The 16680-nt window shown below is 45.5% G+C and overlaps 12 non-coding genes across 12 annotated transcripts; all 12 read right to left on the bottom strand.

The window, feature by feature from the left end:
* Positions 1-483: 483 nt before the first annotated feature.
* Positions 484-556, bottom strand: trnak-uuu (transfer RNA lysine (anticodon UUU)). Its single transcript has one exon. It is a non-coding gene; the product is annotated as a tRNA-Lys (tRNA).
* Positions 557-1901: 1345 nt separating this feature from the next.
* trnak-uuu (transfer RNA lysine (anticodon UUU)) lies at positions 1902-1974 on the bottom strand. The gene has a single exon. It is a non-coding gene; the product is annotated as a tRNA-Lys (tRNA).
* Positions 1975-3295: 1321 nt separating this feature from the next.
* trnak-uuu (transfer RNA lysine (anticodon UUU)) lies at positions 3296-3368 on the bottom strand. The gene has a single exon. It is a non-coding gene; the product is annotated as a tRNA-Lys (tRNA).
* Positions 3369-4649: 1281 nt separating this feature from the next.
* trnak-uuu (transfer RNA lysine (anticodon UUU)) lies at positions 4650-4722 on the bottom strand. The gene has a single exon. It is a non-coding gene; the product is annotated as a tRNA-Lys (tRNA).
* A 1297-nt stretch (positions 4723-6019) lies between these two features.
* Positions 6020-6092, bottom strand: trnak-uuu (transfer RNA lysine (anticodon UUU)). Its single transcript has one exon. It is a non-coding gene; the product is annotated as a tRNA-Lys (tRNA).
* A 1309-nt stretch (positions 6093-7401) lies between these two features.
* Positions 7402-7474, bottom strand: trnak-uuu (transfer RNA lysine (anticodon UUU)). The gene has a single exon. It is a non-coding gene; the product is annotated as a tRNA-Lys (tRNA).
* A 1293-nt stretch (positions 7475-8767) lies between these two features.
* On the bottom strand, positions 8768-8840 carry trnak-uuu (transfer RNA lysine (anticodon UUU)). Its single transcript has one exon. It is a non-coding gene; the product is annotated as a tRNA-Lys (tRNA).
* A 1165-nt stretch (positions 8841-10005) lies between these two features.
* trnak-uuu (transfer RNA lysine (anticodon UUU)) lies at positions 10006-10078 on the bottom strand. Its single transcript has one exon. It is a non-coding gene; the product is annotated as a tRNA-Lys (tRNA).
* A 1310-nt stretch (positions 10079-11388) lies between these two features.
* trnak-uuu (transfer RNA lysine (anticodon UUU)) lies at positions 11389-11461 on the bottom strand. Its single transcript has one exon. It is a non-coding gene; the product is annotated as a tRNA-Lys (tRNA).
* Positions 11462-12734: 1273 nt separating this feature from the next.
* Positions 12735-12807, bottom strand: trnak-uuu (transfer RNA lysine (anticodon UUU)). Its single transcript has one exon. It is a non-coding gene; the product is annotated as a tRNA-Lys (tRNA).
* Positions 12808-14044: 1237 nt separating this feature from the next.
* On the bottom strand, positions 14045-14117 carry trnak-uuu (transfer RNA lysine (anticodon UUU)). Its single transcript has one exon. It is a non-coding gene; the product is annotated as a tRNA-Lys (tRNA).
* Positions 14118-15438: 1321 nt separating this feature from the next.
* On the bottom strand, positions 15439-15511 carry trnak-uuu (transfer RNA lysine (anticodon UUU)). The gene has a single exon. It is a non-coding gene; the product is annotated as a tRNA-Lys (tRNA).
* Between the last annotated feature and the right edge of the window lie 1169 nt (positions 15512-16680).

Below are 16680 nucleotides of genomic sequence, written 5' to 3'. Positions count from 1 at the left end.
AAGCGCTGTAGTCTGTCTCCAGTGAACACCACTGACACACCAGGTACCAAGCATCGTCAAAACGGAGCTCCGATATCAGATGATGAAATTCCCCACGGAGTTGCAGGGTTGCAGCACCTTGTTGACCCAGATGGACCGACGGAGCCGGGCCCCGCGCTTCCTCAGCCTGTGCACTGCTGAAATATGAAGAAGGCTTCCCAAAGTGCCATCCATGGTGGAAGAGGAAACCGAAGATGTGCACGCTAAGATATATGTAGGTTTTATATGCTTATTCCCCTCCAGTTCTGCAGCGCAACTTGAAAGCCTTCTGCATGTGGCGCGATGCAGGAGTGCTGAGCGACCACAGGTTTTGGATGCTTCTGGTGTGAATGCACAGTAAGGTTTTTGGGGTCTTGCTCCGGGCCCCTGGTTCACCTTGCTTGCAATCCGTGCTCCTCCATGCCTCCAGACTGTAGCCCACCTCTATAGCCACTATAAAACTGACGCCCGAACAGGGACTTGAACCCTGGACCCTCAGATTAAAAGTCTGATGCTCTACCGACTGAGCTATCCGGGCTCTGTTCGGCTGATTTAGTCGACAAAAATTGGCGCTAGCATCAACAGAGTGAAACAAATATGTAAAGACTTAAAGCAGCACGAGATAACTTTCAGCTTTTGTCGAGTTTGGCGGCTCCTTTGGACAAAAGCGGTAGTGCTTTGCCAGTAGTGTGGAAGTGTTCCTACCATGCACCTCAAAGTTACATAGTGCCAGTGAAGGCGATACAGACCCCTCAGACCATGACAGAGGTGTCATTAAACCTGTTGGAAGTTGATGTACATTGTGCTGCTTTAAATGCGTGTAGAGGTTGTACAAAGGGCAGCTCTGATAACAGTGGTAGTATTTCTCAAACATTGAGCATTTCTGCCTCCGTGTGGTAACATGGTACAATCATCTTTTGCAGTAAATCCGGCATTCAAACGTTAATAACAGACAGAACTGCAAAACTGTAGTTTTTACTTTTCCTATCTATCTATCTATCTATCTATCTATCTATCTATCTATCTATCTATCTATCTATCTATCTATCTATCTATCTATCTATCTATCTATCTATCTATCTATCTATCTATCTATCTATCTATCTATCTATCTATCTATCTATCTATCTATCTATCTATCTATCTATCTATCTATCTATCTATCTATCTACCTATCTATCTATCTATCTATGTGCGCTGCAGAACTGGAGGAAAAAAGCATTTAAAACCTACATATATGCAGCGTCTTGGGTTTCCTCTTTCACCACAGATCGCACTGTGGAAGCCTTTTTCATATTTCCGCGTTATTTCCGCATAGACAAGACAAGAGTCAGATTAATGTCTCCTTGGTCCTCGGATCAACAGCAACTATCGTCGAGCTGTTGCTCCCGGTAAGCGCTGTAGTCTGTCTCCAGTGAACACCACTGACACACCAGGTACCAAGCATCGTCAAAACGGAGCTCCGATATCAGATGATGAAATTCCCCACGGAGTTGCAGGGTTGCAGCACCTTGTTGACCCAGATGGACCGACGGAGCCGGGCCCCGCGCTTCCTCAGCCTATGCACTGCTGAAATATGAAGAAGGCTTCCCAAAGTGCCATCCATGGTGGAAGAGGAAACCGAAGATGTGCACGCTGTATGTATAGATATATGTAGGTTTTATATGCTTTTTCCCCTCCAGTTCTGCAGCGCAACTTGAAAGCCTTCTGCATGCGGCGCGATGCAGGAGTGCTGAGCGACCACAGGTTTTGGATGCTTCTGGTGTGAATGCACAGTAAGGTTTTTGGGGTCTTGCTCCGGGCCCCTGGTTCACCTTGCTTGCAATCCGTGCTCCTCCATGCCGCCAGACTGTAGCCCACCTCTATAGCCAATATAAAACTGACGCCCGAACAGGGACTTGAACCCTGGACCCTCAGATTAAAAGTCTGATGCTCTACCGACTGAGCTATCCGGGCTCTGTTCGGCTGATTTAGTCAACAAAAATTGGCGCTAGCATCAACAGAGTAAACCAAATATGTAAAGATTAAAGCAGCACGAGATAACTTTCAGCTTTTGTTGAGTTTGGCGGCTCCTTTGGACAAAAGCGGTAGTGCTTTGCCAGTAGTGTGGAAGTGTTCCTACCATGCACCTCAAAGTTACATAGTGCCAGTGAAGGCGATACAGACCCCTCAGACCATGACAGAGGTGTCATTAAACCTGTTGGAAGTTGATGTACATTGTGCTGCTTTAAATGCGTGTAGAGGTTGTACAAAGGGCAGCTCTGATAACAGTGGTAGTATTTCTCAAACATTGAGCATTTCTGCCTCCGTGTGGTAACATGGTACAATCATCTTTTGCAGTAAATCCGGCATTCAAACGTTAATAACAGACAGAACTGCAAAACTGTAGTTTTTACTTTTCCTATCTATCTATCTATCTATCTATCTATCTATCTATCTATCTATCTATCTATCTATCTATCTATCTATCTATCTATCTATCTATCTATCTATCTATCTATCTATCTATCTATCTATCTATCTATCTATCTATCTATCTATCTATCTATCTATCTATCTATCTATCTATCTATCTATCTATCTATCTATCTATGTGCGCTGCAGAACTGGAGGAAAAAAGCATTTAAAACCTACATATATGCAGCGTCTTGGGTTTCCTCTTTCACCACGGATCGCACTGTGGAAGCCTTTTTCATATTTCCGCGTTATTTCCGCATAGACAAGACAAGAGTCAGATTAATGTCTCCTTGGTCCTCGGATCAACAGCAACTATCGTCGAGCTGTTGCTCCCGGTAAGCGCTGTAGTCTGTCTCCAGTGAACACCACTGACACACCAGGTACCAAGCATCGTCAAAACGGAGCTCCGATATCAGATGATGAAATTCCCCACGGAGTTGCAGGGTTGCAGCACCTTGTTGACCCAGATGGACCGACGGAGCCGGGCCCCGCGCTTCCTCAGCCTGTGCACTGCTGAAATATGAAGAAGGCTTCCCAAAGTGCCATCCATGGTGGAAGAGGAAAACGAAGATGTGCACGCTAAGATATATGTAGGTTTTATATGCTTTTTCCCCTCCAGTTCTGCAGCGCAACTTGAAAGCCTTCTGCATGCGGCGCGATGCAGGAGTGCTGAGCGACCACAGGTTTTGGATGCTTCTGGTGTGAATGCACAGTAAGGTTTTTGGGGTCTTGCTCCGGGCCCCTGGTTCACCTTGCTTGCAATCCGTGCTCCTCCATGCCTCCAGACTGTAGCCCACCTCTATAGCCACTATAAAACTGACGCCCGAACAGGGACTTGAACCCTGGACCCTCAGATTAAAAGTCTGATGCTCTACCGACTGAGCTATCCGGGCTCTGTTCGGCTGATTTAGTCAACAAAAATTGCTGCTAGCATCAACAGAGTAAACCAAATATGTAAAGATTAAAGCAGTACGAGATAACTTTCAGCTTTTGTTGAGTTTGGCGGCTCCTTTGGACAAAAGCGGTAGTGCTTTGCCAGTAGTGTGGAAGTGTTCCTACCATGCACCTCAAAGTTACATAGTGCCAGTGAAGGCGATACAGACCCCTCAGACCATGACAGAGGTGTCATTAAACCTGTTGGAAGTTGATGTACATTGTGCTGCTTTAAATGCGTGTAGAGGTTGTACAAAGGGCAGCTCTGATAACAGTGGTAGTATTTCTCAAACATTGAGCATTTCTGCCTCCGTGTGGTAACATGGTACAATCATCTTTTGCAGTAAATCCGGCATTCAAACGTTAATAACAGACAGAACTGCAAAACTGTAGTTTTTACTTTTCCTATCTATCTATCTATCTATCTATCTATCTATCTATCTATCTATCTATCTATCTATCTATCTATCTATCTATCTATCTATCTATCTATCTATCTATCTATCTATCTATCTATCTATCTATCTATCTATCTATCTATCTATCTATCTATCTATGTGCGCTGCAGAACTGGAGGAAAAAAGCATTTAAAACCTACATATATGCAGCGTCTTGGGTTTCCTCTTTCACCACAGATCGCACTGTGGAAGCCTTTTTCATATTTCCGCGTTATTTCCGCATAGACAAGACAAGAGTCAGATTAATGTCTTCTTGGTCCTCGGATCAACAGCAACTATCGTCGAGCTGTTGCTCCCGGTAAGCGCTGTAGTCTGTCTCCAGTGAACACCACTGACACACCAGGTACCAAGCATCGTCAAAACGGAGCTCCGATATCAGATGATGAAATTCCCCACGGAGTTGCAGGGTTGCAGCACCTTGTTGACCCAGATGGACCGACGGAGCCGGGCCCCGCGCTTCCTCAGCCTGTGCACTGCTGAAATATGAAGAAGGCTTCCCAAAGTGCCATCCATGGTGGAAGAGGAAACCGAAGATGTGCACGCTAAGATATATGTAGGTTTTATATGCTTATTCCCCTCCAGTTCTGCAGCGCAACTTGAAAGCCTTCTGCATGTGGCGCGATGCAGGAGTGCTGAGCGACCACAGGTTTTGGATGCTTCTGGTGTGAATGCACAGTAAGGTTTTTGGGGTCTTGCTCCGGGCCCCTGGTTCACCTTGCTTGCAATCCGTGCTCCTCCATGCCTCCAGACTGTAGCCCACCTCTATAGCCACTATAAAACTGACGCCCGAACAGGGACTTGAACCCTGGACCCTCAGATTAAAAGTCTGATGCTCTACCGACTGAGCTATCCGGGCTCTGTTCGGCTGATTTAGTCGACAAAAATTGGCGCTAGCATCAACAGAGTAAACCAAATATGTAAAGATTAAAGCAGCACGAGATAACTTTCAGCTTTTGTTGAGTTTGGCGGCTCCTTTGGACAAAAGCGGTAGTGTTTTGCCAGTAGTGTGGAAGTGTTCCTACCATGCACCTCAAAGTTACATAGTGCCAGTGAAGGCGATACAGACCCCTCAGACCATGACAGATGTGTCATTAAACCTGTTGGAAGTTGATGTACATTGTGCTGCTTTAAATGCGTGCAGAGGTTGTACAAAGGGCAGCTCTGATAACAGTGGTAGTATTTCTCAAACATTGAGCATTTCTGCCTCCGTGTGGTAACATGGTACAATCATCTTTTGCAGTAAATCCGGCATTCAAACGTTAATAACAGACAGAACTGCAAAACTGTAGTTTTTACTTTTCCTATCTATCTATCTATCTATCTATCTATCTATCTATCTATCTATCTATCTATCTATCTATCTATCTATCTATCTATCTATCTATCTATCTATCTATCTATCTATCTATCTATCTATCTATCTATCTATCTATCTATCTATCTATCTATCTATCTATCTATCTATCTATGTGCGCTGCAGAACTGGAGGAAAAAAGCATTTAAAACCTACATATATGCAGCGTCTTGGGTTTCCTCTTTCACCACGGATCGCACTGTGGAAGCCTTTTTCATATTTCCGCGTTATTTCCGCATAGACAAGACAAGAGTCAGATTAATGTCTCCTTGGTCCTCGGATCAACAGCAACTATCGTCGAGCTGTTGCTCCCGGTAAGCGCTGTAGTCTGTCTCCAGTGAACACCACTGACACACCAGGTACCAAGCATCGTCAAAACGGAGCTCCGATATCAGATGATGAAATTCCCCACGGAGTTGCAGGGTTGCAGCACCTTGTTGACCCAGATGGACCGACGGAGCCGGGCCCCGCGCTTCCTCAGCCTGTGCACTGCTGAAATATGAAGAAGGCTTCCCAAAGTGCCATCCATGGTGGAAGAGGAAACCGAAGATGTGCACGCTAAGATATATGTAGGTTTTATATGCTTTTTCCCCTCCAGTTCTGCAGCGCAACTTGAAAGCCTTCTGCATGCGGCGCGATGCAGGAGTGCTGAGCGACCACAGGTTTTGGATGCTTCTGGTGTGAATGCACAGTAAGGTTTTTGGGGTCTTGCTCCGGGCCCCTGGTTCACCTTGCTTGCAATCCGTGCTCCTCCATGCCTCCAGACTGTAGCCCACCTCTATAGCCACTATAAAACTGACGCCCGAACAGGGACTTGAACCCTGGACCCTCAGATTAAAAGTCTGATGCTCTACCGACTGAGCTATCCGGGCTCTGTTCGGCTGATTTAGTCAACAAAAATTGCTGCTAGCATCAACAGAGTAAACCAAATATGTAAAGATTAAAGCAGTACGAGATAACTTTCAGCTTTTGTTGAGTTTGGCGGCTCCTTTGGACAAAAGCGGTAGTGCTTTGCCAGTAGTGTGGAAGTGTTCCTACCATGCACCTCAAAGTTACATAGTGCCAGTGAAGGCGATACAGACCCCTCAGACCATGACAGAGGTGTCATTAAACCTGTTGGAAGTTGATGTACATTGTGCTGCTTTAAATGCGTGTAGAGGTTGTACAAAGGGCAGCTCTGATAACAGTGGTAGTATTTCTCAAACATTGAGCATTTCTGCCTCCGTGTGGTAACATGGTACAATCATCTTTTGCAGTAAATCCGGCATTCAAACGTTAATAACAGACAGAACTGCAAAACTGTAGTTTTTACTTTTCCTATCTATCTATCTATCTATCTATCTATCTATCTATCTATCTATCTATCTATCTATCTATCTATCTATCTATCTATCTATCTATCTATCTATCTATCTATCTATCTATCTATCTATCTATCTATCTATCTATCTATCTATCTATCTATCTATCTATCTATCTATCTATCTATCTATCTATGTGCGCTGCAGAACTGGAGGAAAAAAGCATTTAAAACCTACATATATGCAGCGTCTTGGGTTTCCTCTTTCACCACAGATCGCACTGTGGAAGCCTTTTTCATATTTCCGCGTTATTTCCGCATAGACAAGACAAGAGTCAGATTAATGTCTTCTTGGTCCTCGGATCAACAGCAACTATCGTCGAGCTGTTGCTCCCGGTAAGCGCTGTAGTCTGTCTCCAGTGAACACCACTGACACACCAGGTACCAAGCATCGTCAAAACGGAGCTCCGATATCAGATGATGAAATTCCCCACGGAGTTGCAGGGTTGCAGCACCTTGTTGACCCAGATGGACCGACGGAGCCGGGCCCCGCGCTTCCTCAGCCTGTGCACTGCTGAAATATGAAGAAGGCTTCCCAAAGTGCCATCCATGGTGGAAGAGGAAACCGAAGATGTGCACGCTAAGATATATGTAGGTTTTATATGCTTATTCCCCTCCAGTTCTGCAGCGCAACTTGAAAGCCTTCTGCATGTGGCGCGATGCAGGAGTGCTGAGCGACCACAGGTTTTGGATGCTTCTGGTGTGAATGCACAGTAAGGTTTTTGGGGTCTTGCTCCGGGCCCCTGGTTCACCTTGCTTGCAATCCGTGCTCCTCCATGCCTCCAGACTGTAGCCCACCTCTATAGCCACTATAAAACTGACGCCCGAACAGGGACTTGAACCCTGGACCCTCAGATTAAAAGTCTGATGCTCTACCGACTGAGCTATCCGGGCTCTGTTCGGCTGATTTAGTCGACAAAAATTGGCGCTAGCATCAACAGAGTAAACCAAATATGTAAAGATTAAAGCAGCACGAGATAACTTTCAGCTTTTGTTGAGTTTGGCGGCTCCTTTGGACAAAAGCGGTAGTGTTTTGCCAGTAGTGTGGAAGTGTTCCTACCATGCACCTCAAAGTTACATAGTGCCAGTGAAGGCGATACAGACCCCTCAGACCATGACAGATGTGTCATTAAACCTGTTGGAAGTTGATGTACATTGTGCTGCTTTAAATGCGTGCAGAGGTTGTACAAAGGGCAGCTCTGATAACAGTGGTAGTATTTCTCAAACATTGAGCATTTCTGCCTCCGTGTGGTAACATGGTACAATCATCTTTTGCAGTAAATCCGGCATTCAAACGTTAATAACAGACAGAACTGCAAAACTGTAGTTTTTACTTTTCCTATCTATCTATCTATCTATCTATCTATCTATCTATCTATCTATCTATCTATCTATCTATCTATCTATCTATCTATCTATCTATCTATCTATCTATCTATCTATCTATCTATCTATCTATCTATCTATCTATCTATCTATCTATCTATCTATCTATCTATCTATGTGCGCTGCAGAACTGGAGGAAAAAAGCATTTAAAACCTACATATATGCAGCGTCTTGGGTTTCCTCTTTCACCACGGATCGCACTGTGGAAGCCTTTTTCATATTTCCGCGTTATTTCCGCATAGACAAGACAAGAGTCAGATTAATGTCTCCTTGGTCCTCGGATCAACAGCAACTATCGTCGAGCTGTTGCTCCCGGTAAGCGCTGTAGTCTGTCTCCAGTGAACACCACTGACACACCAGGTACCAAGCATCGTCAAAACGGAGCTCCGATATCAGATGATGAAATTCCCCACGGAGTTGCAGGGTTGCAGCACCTTGTTGACCCAGATGGACCGACGGAGCCGGGCCCCGCGCTTCCTCAGCCTGTGCACTGCTGAAATATGAAGAAGGCTTCCCAAAGTGCCATCCATGGTGGAAGAGGAAACCGAAGATGTGCACGCTAAGATATATGTAGGTTTTATATGCTTTTTCCCCTCCAGTTCTGCAGCGCAACTTGAAAGCCTTCTGCATGCGGCGCGATGCAGGAGTGCTGAGCGACCACAGGTTTTGGATGCTTCTGGTGTGAATGCACAGTAAGGTTTTTGGGGTCTTGCTCCGGGCCCCTGGTTCACCTTGCTTGCAATCCGTGCTCCTCCATGCCTCCAGACTGTAGCCCACCTCTATAGCCACTATAAAACTGACGCCCGAACAGGGACTTGAACCCTGGACCCTCAGATTAAAAGTCTGATGCTCTACCGACTGAGCTATCCGGGCTCTGTTCGGCTGATTTAGTCAACAAAAATTGCTGCTAGCATCAACAGAGTAAACCAAATATGTAAAGATTAAAGCAGTACGAGATAACTTTCAGCTTTTGTTGAGTTTGGCGGCTCCTTTGGACAAAAGCGGTAGTGCTTTGCCAGTAGTGTGGAAGTGTTCCTACCATGCACCTCAAAGTTACATAGTGCCAGTGAAGGCGATACAGACCCCTCAGACCATGACAGAGGTGTCATTAAACCTGTTGGAAGTTGATGTACATTGTGCTGCTTTAAATGCGTGTAGAGGTTGTACAAAGGGCAGCTCTGATAACAGTGGTAGTATTTCTCAAACATTGAGCATTTCTGCCTCCGTGTGGTAACATGGTACAATCATCTTTTGCAGTAAATCCGGCATTCAAACGTTAATAACAGACAGAACTGCAAAACTGTAGTTTTTACTTTTCCTATCTATCTATCTATCTATCTATCTATCTATCTATGTGCGCTGCAGAACTGGAGGAAAAAAGCATTTAAAACCTACATATATGCAGCGTCTTGGGTTTCCTCTTTCACCACAGATCGCACTGTGGAAGCCTTTTTCATATTTCCGCGTTATTTCCGCATAGACAAGACAAGAGTCAGATTAATGTCTTCTTGGTCCTCGGATCAACAGCAACTATCGTCGAGCTGTTGCTCCCGGTAAGCGCTGTAGTCTGTCTCCAGTGAACACCACTGACACACCAGGTACCAAGCATCGTCAAAACGGAGCTCCGATATCAGATGATGAAATTCCCCACGGAGTTGCAGGGTTGCAGCACCTTGTTGACCCAGATGGACCGACGGAGCCGGGCCCCGCGCTTCCTCAGCCTGTGCACTGCTGAAATATGAAGAAGGCTTCCCAAAGTGCCATCCATGGTGGAAGAGGAAACCGAAGATGTGCACGCTAAGATATATGTAGGTTTTATATGCTTATTCCCCTCCAGTTCTGCAGCGCAACTTGAAAGCCTTCTGCATGTGGCGCGATGCAGGAGTGCTGAGCGACCACAGGTTTTGGATGCTTCTGGTGTGAATGCACAGTAAGGTTTTTGGGGTCTTGCTCCGGGCCCCTGGTTCACCTTGCTTGCAATCCGTGCTCCTCCATGCCTCCAGACTGTAGCCCACCTCTATAGCCACTATAAAACTGACGCCCGAACAGGGACTTGAACCCTGGACCCTCAGATTAAAAGTCTGATGCTCTACCGACTGAGCTATCCGGGCTCTGTTCGGCTGATTTAGTCGACAAAAATTGGCGCTAGCATCAACAGAGTAAACCAAATATGTAAAGATTAAAGCAGCACGAGATAACTTTCAGCTTTTGTTGAGTTTGGCGGCTCCTTTGGACAAAAGCGGTAGTGTTTTGCCAGTAGTGTGGAAGTGTTCCTACCATGCACCTCAAAGTTACATAGTGCCAGTGAAGGCGATACAGACCCCTCAGACCATGACAGATGTGTCATTAAACCTGTTGGAAGTTGATGTACATTGTGCTGCTTTAAATGCGTGCAGAGGTTGTACAAAGGGCAGCTCTGATAACAGTGGTAGTATTTCTCAAACATTGAGCATTTCTGCCTCCGTGTGGTAACATGGTACAATCATCTTTTGCAGTAAATCCGGCATTCAAACGTTAATAACAGACAGAACTGCAAAACTGTAGTTTTTACTTTTCCTATCTATCTATCTATCTATCTATCTATCTATCTATCTATCTATCTATCTATCTATCTATCTATCTATCTATCTATCTATCTATCTATCTATCTATCTATCTATCTATCTATCTATCTATCTATCTATCTATCTATCTATCTATCTATCTATCTATCTATCTATCTATCTATCTATCTATGTGCGCTGCAGAACTGGAGGAAAAAAGCATTTAAAACCTACATATATGCAGCGTCTTGGGTTTCCTCTTTCACCACGGATCGCACTGTGGAAGCCTTTTTCATATATCCGCGTTATTTCCGCATAGACAAGACAAGAGTCAGATTAATGTCTCCTTGGTCCTCGGATCAACAGCAACTATCGTCGAGCTGTTGCTCCCGGTAAGCGCTGTAGTCTGTCTCCAGTGAACACCACTGACACACCAGGTACCAAGCATCGTCAAAACGGAGCTCCGATATCAGATGATGAAATTCCCCACGGAGTTGCAGGGTTGCAGCACCTTGTTGACCCAGATGAACCGACGGAGCCAGGCCCCGTGCTTCCTCAGCCTATGCACTGCTGAAATATGAAGAAGGCTTCCCAAAGTGCCATCCATGGTGGAAGAGGAAACCGAAGATGTGCACGCTGTATGTATAGATATATGTAGGTTTTATATGCTTTTTCCCCTCCAGTTCTGCAGCGCAACTTGAAAGCCTTCTGCTTTCACGCAGGAGTGCTGAGCGACCACAGGTTTTGGATAATTCTGGTGTGAATGCACAGTAAGGTTTTTGGGGTCTTGCTCCGGGCCCCTGGTTCACCTTGCTTGCAATCCGTGCTCCTCCATGCCTCCAGACTGTAGCCCACCTCTATGGCCACTATAAAACTGACGCCCGAACAGGGACTTGAACCCTGGACCCTCAGATTAAAAGTCTGATGCTCTACCGACTGAGCTATCCGGGCTCTGTTCGGCTGATTTAGTCGACAAAAATTGGCGCTAGCATCAACAGAGTAAACCAAATATGTAAAGACTTAAAGCAGCACGAGATAACTTTCAGCTTTTGTTGAGTTTGGCGGCTCCTTTGGACAAAAGCGGTAGTGCTTTGCCAGTAGTGTGGAAGTGTTCCTACCATGCACCTCAAAGTTACATAGTGCCAGTGAAGGCGATACAGACCCCTCAGACCATGACAGAGGTGTCATTAAACCTGTTGGAAGTTGATGTACATTGTGCTGCTTTAAATGCGTGTAGAGGTTGTACAAAGGGCAGCTCTGATAACAGTGGTAGTATTTCTCAAACATTGAGCATTTCTGCCTCCGTGTGGTAACATGGTACAATCATCTTTTGCAGTAAATCCGGCATTCAAACGTTAATAACAGACAGAACTGCAAAACTGTAGTTTTTACTTTTCCTATCTATCTATCTATCTATCTATCTATCTATCTATCTATCTATCTATCTATCTATCTATCTATCTATCTATCTATCTATCTATCTATCTATCTATCTATCTATCTATCTATCTATCTATCTATCTATCTATCTATGTGCGCTGCAGAACTGGAGGAAAAAAGCATTTAAAACCTACATATGTGCAGCGTCTTGGGTTTCCTCTTTCACCACGCATCACACTGTGGAAGCCTTTTTCATATTTCCGCGTTATTTCCGCATAGACAAGACAAGAGTCAGATTAATGTCTCCTTGGTCCTCGGATCAACAGCAACTATCGTCGAGCTGTTGCTCCCGGTAAGCGCTGTAGTCTGTCTCCAGTGAACACCACTGACACACCAGGTACCAAGCATCGTCAAAACGGAGCTCCGATATCAGATGATGAAATTCCCCACGGAGTTGCAGGGTTGCAGCACCTTGTTGACCCAGATGGACCGACAGAGCCGGGCCCCGCGCTTCCTCAGCCTATGCACTGCTGAAATATGAAGAAGGCTTCCCAAAGTGCCATCCATGGTGGAAGAGGAAACCGAAGATGTGCACGCTGTATGTATAGATATATGTAGGTTTTATATGCTTTTTCCCCTCCAGTTCTGCAGCGCAACTTGAAAGCCTTCTGCATGCGGCGCGATGCAGGAGTGCTGAGCGACCACAGGTTTTGGATGCTTCTGGTGTGAATGCACAGTAAGGTTTTTGGGGTCTTGCTCCGGGCCCCTGGTTCACCTTGCTTGCAATCCGTGCTCCTCCATGCCTCCAGACTGTAGCCCACCTCTATAGCCACTATAAAACTGACACCCGAACAGGGACTTGAACCCTGGACCCTCAGATTAAAAGTCTGATGCTCTACCGACTGAGCTATCCGGGCTCTGTTCGGCTGATTTAGTCAACAAAAATTGTCGCTAGCATCAACAGAGTAAACCAAATATGTAAAGGTTAAAGCAGCACGAGATAACTTTCAGCTTTTGTTGAGTTTGGCGGCTCCTTTGGACAAAAGCGGTAGTGCTTTGCCAGTAGTGTGGAAGTGTTCCTACCATGCACCTCAAAGTTACATAGTGCCAGTGAAGGCGATACAGACCCCTCAGACCATGACAGAGGTGTCATTAAACCTGTTGGAAGTTGATGTACATTGTGCTGCTTTAAATGCGTGTAGAGGTTGTACAAAGGGCAGCTCTGATAACAGTGGTAGTATTTCTCAAACATTGAGCATTGCTGCCTCCGTGTGGTAACATGGTACAATCATCTTTTGCAGTAAATCCGGCATTCAAACGTTAATAACAGACAGAACTGCAAAACTGTAGTTTTTACTTTTCCTATCTATCTATCTATCTATCTATCTATCTATCTATCTATCTATCTATCTATCTATCTATCTATCTATCTATCTATCTATCTATCTATCTATCTATCTATCTATCTATGTGCGCTGCAGAACTGGAGGAAAAAAGCATTTAAAACCTACATATATGCAGCGTCTTGGGTTTCCTCTTTCACCACGCATCACACTGTGGAAGCCTTTTTCATATTTCCGCGTTATTTCCGCATAGACAAGACAAGAGTCAGATTAATGTCTCCTTGGTCCTCGGATCAACAGCAACTATCGTCGAGCTGTTGCTCCCGGTAAGCGCTGTAGTCTGTCTCCAGTGAACACCACTGACACACCAGGTACCAAGCATCGTCAAAACGGAGCTCCGATATCAGATGATGAAATTCCCCACGGAGTTGCAGGGTTGCAGCACCTTGTTGACCCAGATGGACCGACAGAGCCGGGCCCCGCGCTTCCTCAGCCTATGCACTGCTGAAATATGAAGAAGGCTTCCCAAAGTGCCATCCATGGTGGAAGAGGAAACCGAAGATGTGCACGCTGTATGTATAGATATATGTAGGTTTTATATGCTTTTTCCCCTCCAGTTCTGCAGCGCAACTTGAAAGCCTTCTGCATGCGGCGCGATGCAGGAGTGCTGAGCGACCACAGGTTTTGGATGCTTCTGGTGTGAATGCACAGTAAGGTTTTTGGGGTCTTGCTCCGGGCCCCTGGTTCACCTTGCTTGCAATCCGTGCTCCTCCATGCCTCTAGCCCACCTCTATAGCCACTATAAAACTGACGCCCGAACAGGGACTTGAACCCTGGACCCTCAGATTAAAAGTCTGATGCTCTACCGACTGAGCTATCCGGGCTCTGTTTGGCTGATTTAGTCGACAAAAATTGGCGCTAGCATCAACAGAGTAAACCAAATATGTAAAGACTTAAAGCAGCACGAGATAACTTTCAGCTTTTGTTGAGTTTGGCGGCTCCTTTGGACAAAAGCGGTAGTGCTTTGCCAGTAGTGTGGAAGTGTTCCTACCATGCACCTCAAAGTTACATAGTGCCAGTGAAGGCGATACAGACCCCTCAGACCATGACAGAGGTGTCATTAAACCTGTTGGAAGTTGATGTACATTGTGCTGCTTTAAATGCGTGTAGAGGTTGTACAAAGGGCAGCTCTGATAACAGTGGTAGTATTTCTCAAACATTGAGCATTTCTGCCTCCGTGTGGTAACATGGTACAATCATCTTTTGCAGTAAATCCGGCATTCAAACGTTAATAACAGACAGAACTGCAAAACTGTAGTTTTTACTTTTCCTATCTATCTATCTATCTATCTATCTATCTATCTATCTATCTATCTATCTATCTATCTATCTATCTATCTATCTATCTATCTATCTATCTATCTATCTATCTATCTATCTATCTATCTATCTATCTATCTATCTATCTATCTATCTATCTATCTATCTATCTATCTATCTATCTATCTATCTATGTGCGCTGCAGAACTGGAGGAAAAAAGCATTTAAAACCTACATATATGCAGCGTCTTGGGTTTCCTCTTTCACCACAGATCGCACTGTGGAAGCCTTTTTCATATTTCCGCGTTATTTCCGCATAGACAAGACAAGAGTCAGATTAATGTCTCCTTGGTCCTCGGATCAACAGCAACTATCGTCGAGCTGTTGCTCCCGGTAAGCGCTGTAGTCTGTCTCCAGTGAACACCACTGACACACCAGGTACCAAGCATCGTCAAAACGGAGCTCCGATATCAGATGATGAAATTCCCCACGGAGTTGCAGGGTTGCAGCACCTTGTTGACCCAGATGGACCGACGGAGCCGGGCCCCGCGCTTCCTCAGCCTATGCACTGCTGAAATATGAAGAAGGCTTCCCAAAGTGCCATCCATGGTGGAAGAGGAAACCGAAGATGTGCACGCTGTATGTATAGATATATGTAGGTTTTATATGCTTTTTCCCCTCCAGTTCTGCAGCGCAACTTGAAAGCCTTCTGCATGCGGCGCGATGCAGGAGTGCTGAGCGACCACAGGTTTTGGATGCTTCTGGTGTGAATGCACAGTAAGGTTTTTGGGGTCTTGCTCCGGGCCCCTGGTTCACCTTGCTTGCAATCCGTGCTCCTCCATGCCTCCAGACTGTAGCCCACCTCTATAGCCACTATAAAACTGACGCCCGAACAGGGACTTGAACCCTGGACCCTCAGATTAAAAGTCTGATGCTCTACCGACTGAGCTATCCGGGCTCTGTTCGGCTGATTTAGTCAACAAAAATTGTCGCTAGCATCAACAGAGTAAACCAAATATGTAAAGGTTAAAGCAGCACGAGATAACTTTCAGCTTTTGTTGAGTTTGGCGGCTCCTTTGGACAAAAGCGGTAGTGCTTTGCCAGTAGTGTGGAAGTGTTCCTACCATGCACCTCAAAGTTACATAGTGCCAGTGAAGGCGATACAGACCCCTCAGACCATGACAGAGGTGTCATTAAACCTGTTGGAAGTTGATGTACATTGTGCTGCTTTAAATGCGTGTAGAGGTTGTACAAAGGGCAGCTCTGATAACAGTGGTAGTATTTCTCAAACATTGAGCATTTCTGCCTCCGTGTGGTAACATGGTACAATCATCTTTTGCAGTAAATCCGGCATTCAAACGTTAATAACAGACAGAACTGCAAAACTGTAGTTTTTACTTTTCCTATCTATCTATCTATCTATCTATCTATCTATCTATCTATCTATCTATCTATCTATCTATCTATCTATCTATCTATCTATGTGCGCTGCAGAACTGGAGGGAAAAAGCATTTAAAACCTACATATATGCAGCGTCTTGGGTTTCCTCTTTCACCACGGATCGCACTGTGGAAGCCTTTTTCATATTTCCGCGTTATTTCCGCATAGACAAGACAAGAGTCAGATTAATGTCTCCTTGGTCCTCGGATCAACAGCAACTATCGTCGAGCTGTTGCTCCCGGTAAGCGCTGTAGTCTGTCTCCAGTGAACACCACTGACACACCAGGTACCAAGCATCGTCAAAACGGAGCTCCGATATCAGATGATGAAATTCCCCACGGAGTTGCAGGGTTGCAGCACCTTGTTGACCCAGATGGACCGACGGAGCCGGGCCCCGCGCTTCCTCAGCCTGTGCACTGCTGAAATATGAAGAAGGCTTCCCAAAGTGCCATCCATGGTGGAAGAGGAAACCGAAGATGTGCACGCTGTATGTATAGATATATGTAGGTTTTATATGCTTTTTCCCCTCCAGTTCTGCAGCGCAACTTGAAAGCCTTCTGCATGCGGCGCGATGCAGGAGTGCTGAGCGACCACAGGTTTTGGATGCTTCTGGTGTGAATGCACAGTAAGGTTTTTGGGGTCTTGCTCCGGGCCCCTGGTTCACCTTGCTTGCAATCCGTGCTCCT

Source organism: Cololabis saira, chromosome 8 (genome assembly GCF_033807715.1).
Source record: "Cololabis saira isolate AMF1-May2022 chromosome 8, fColSai1.1, whole genome shotgun sequence".
NCBI lineage: Eukaryota > Metazoa > Chordata > Actinopteri > Beloniformes > Belonidae > Cololabis > Cololabis saira.
The sequence above is the reverse complement of the archived record's forward strand: the minus strand, read 5'-3'. Positions and strand labels throughout refer to the sequence as shown.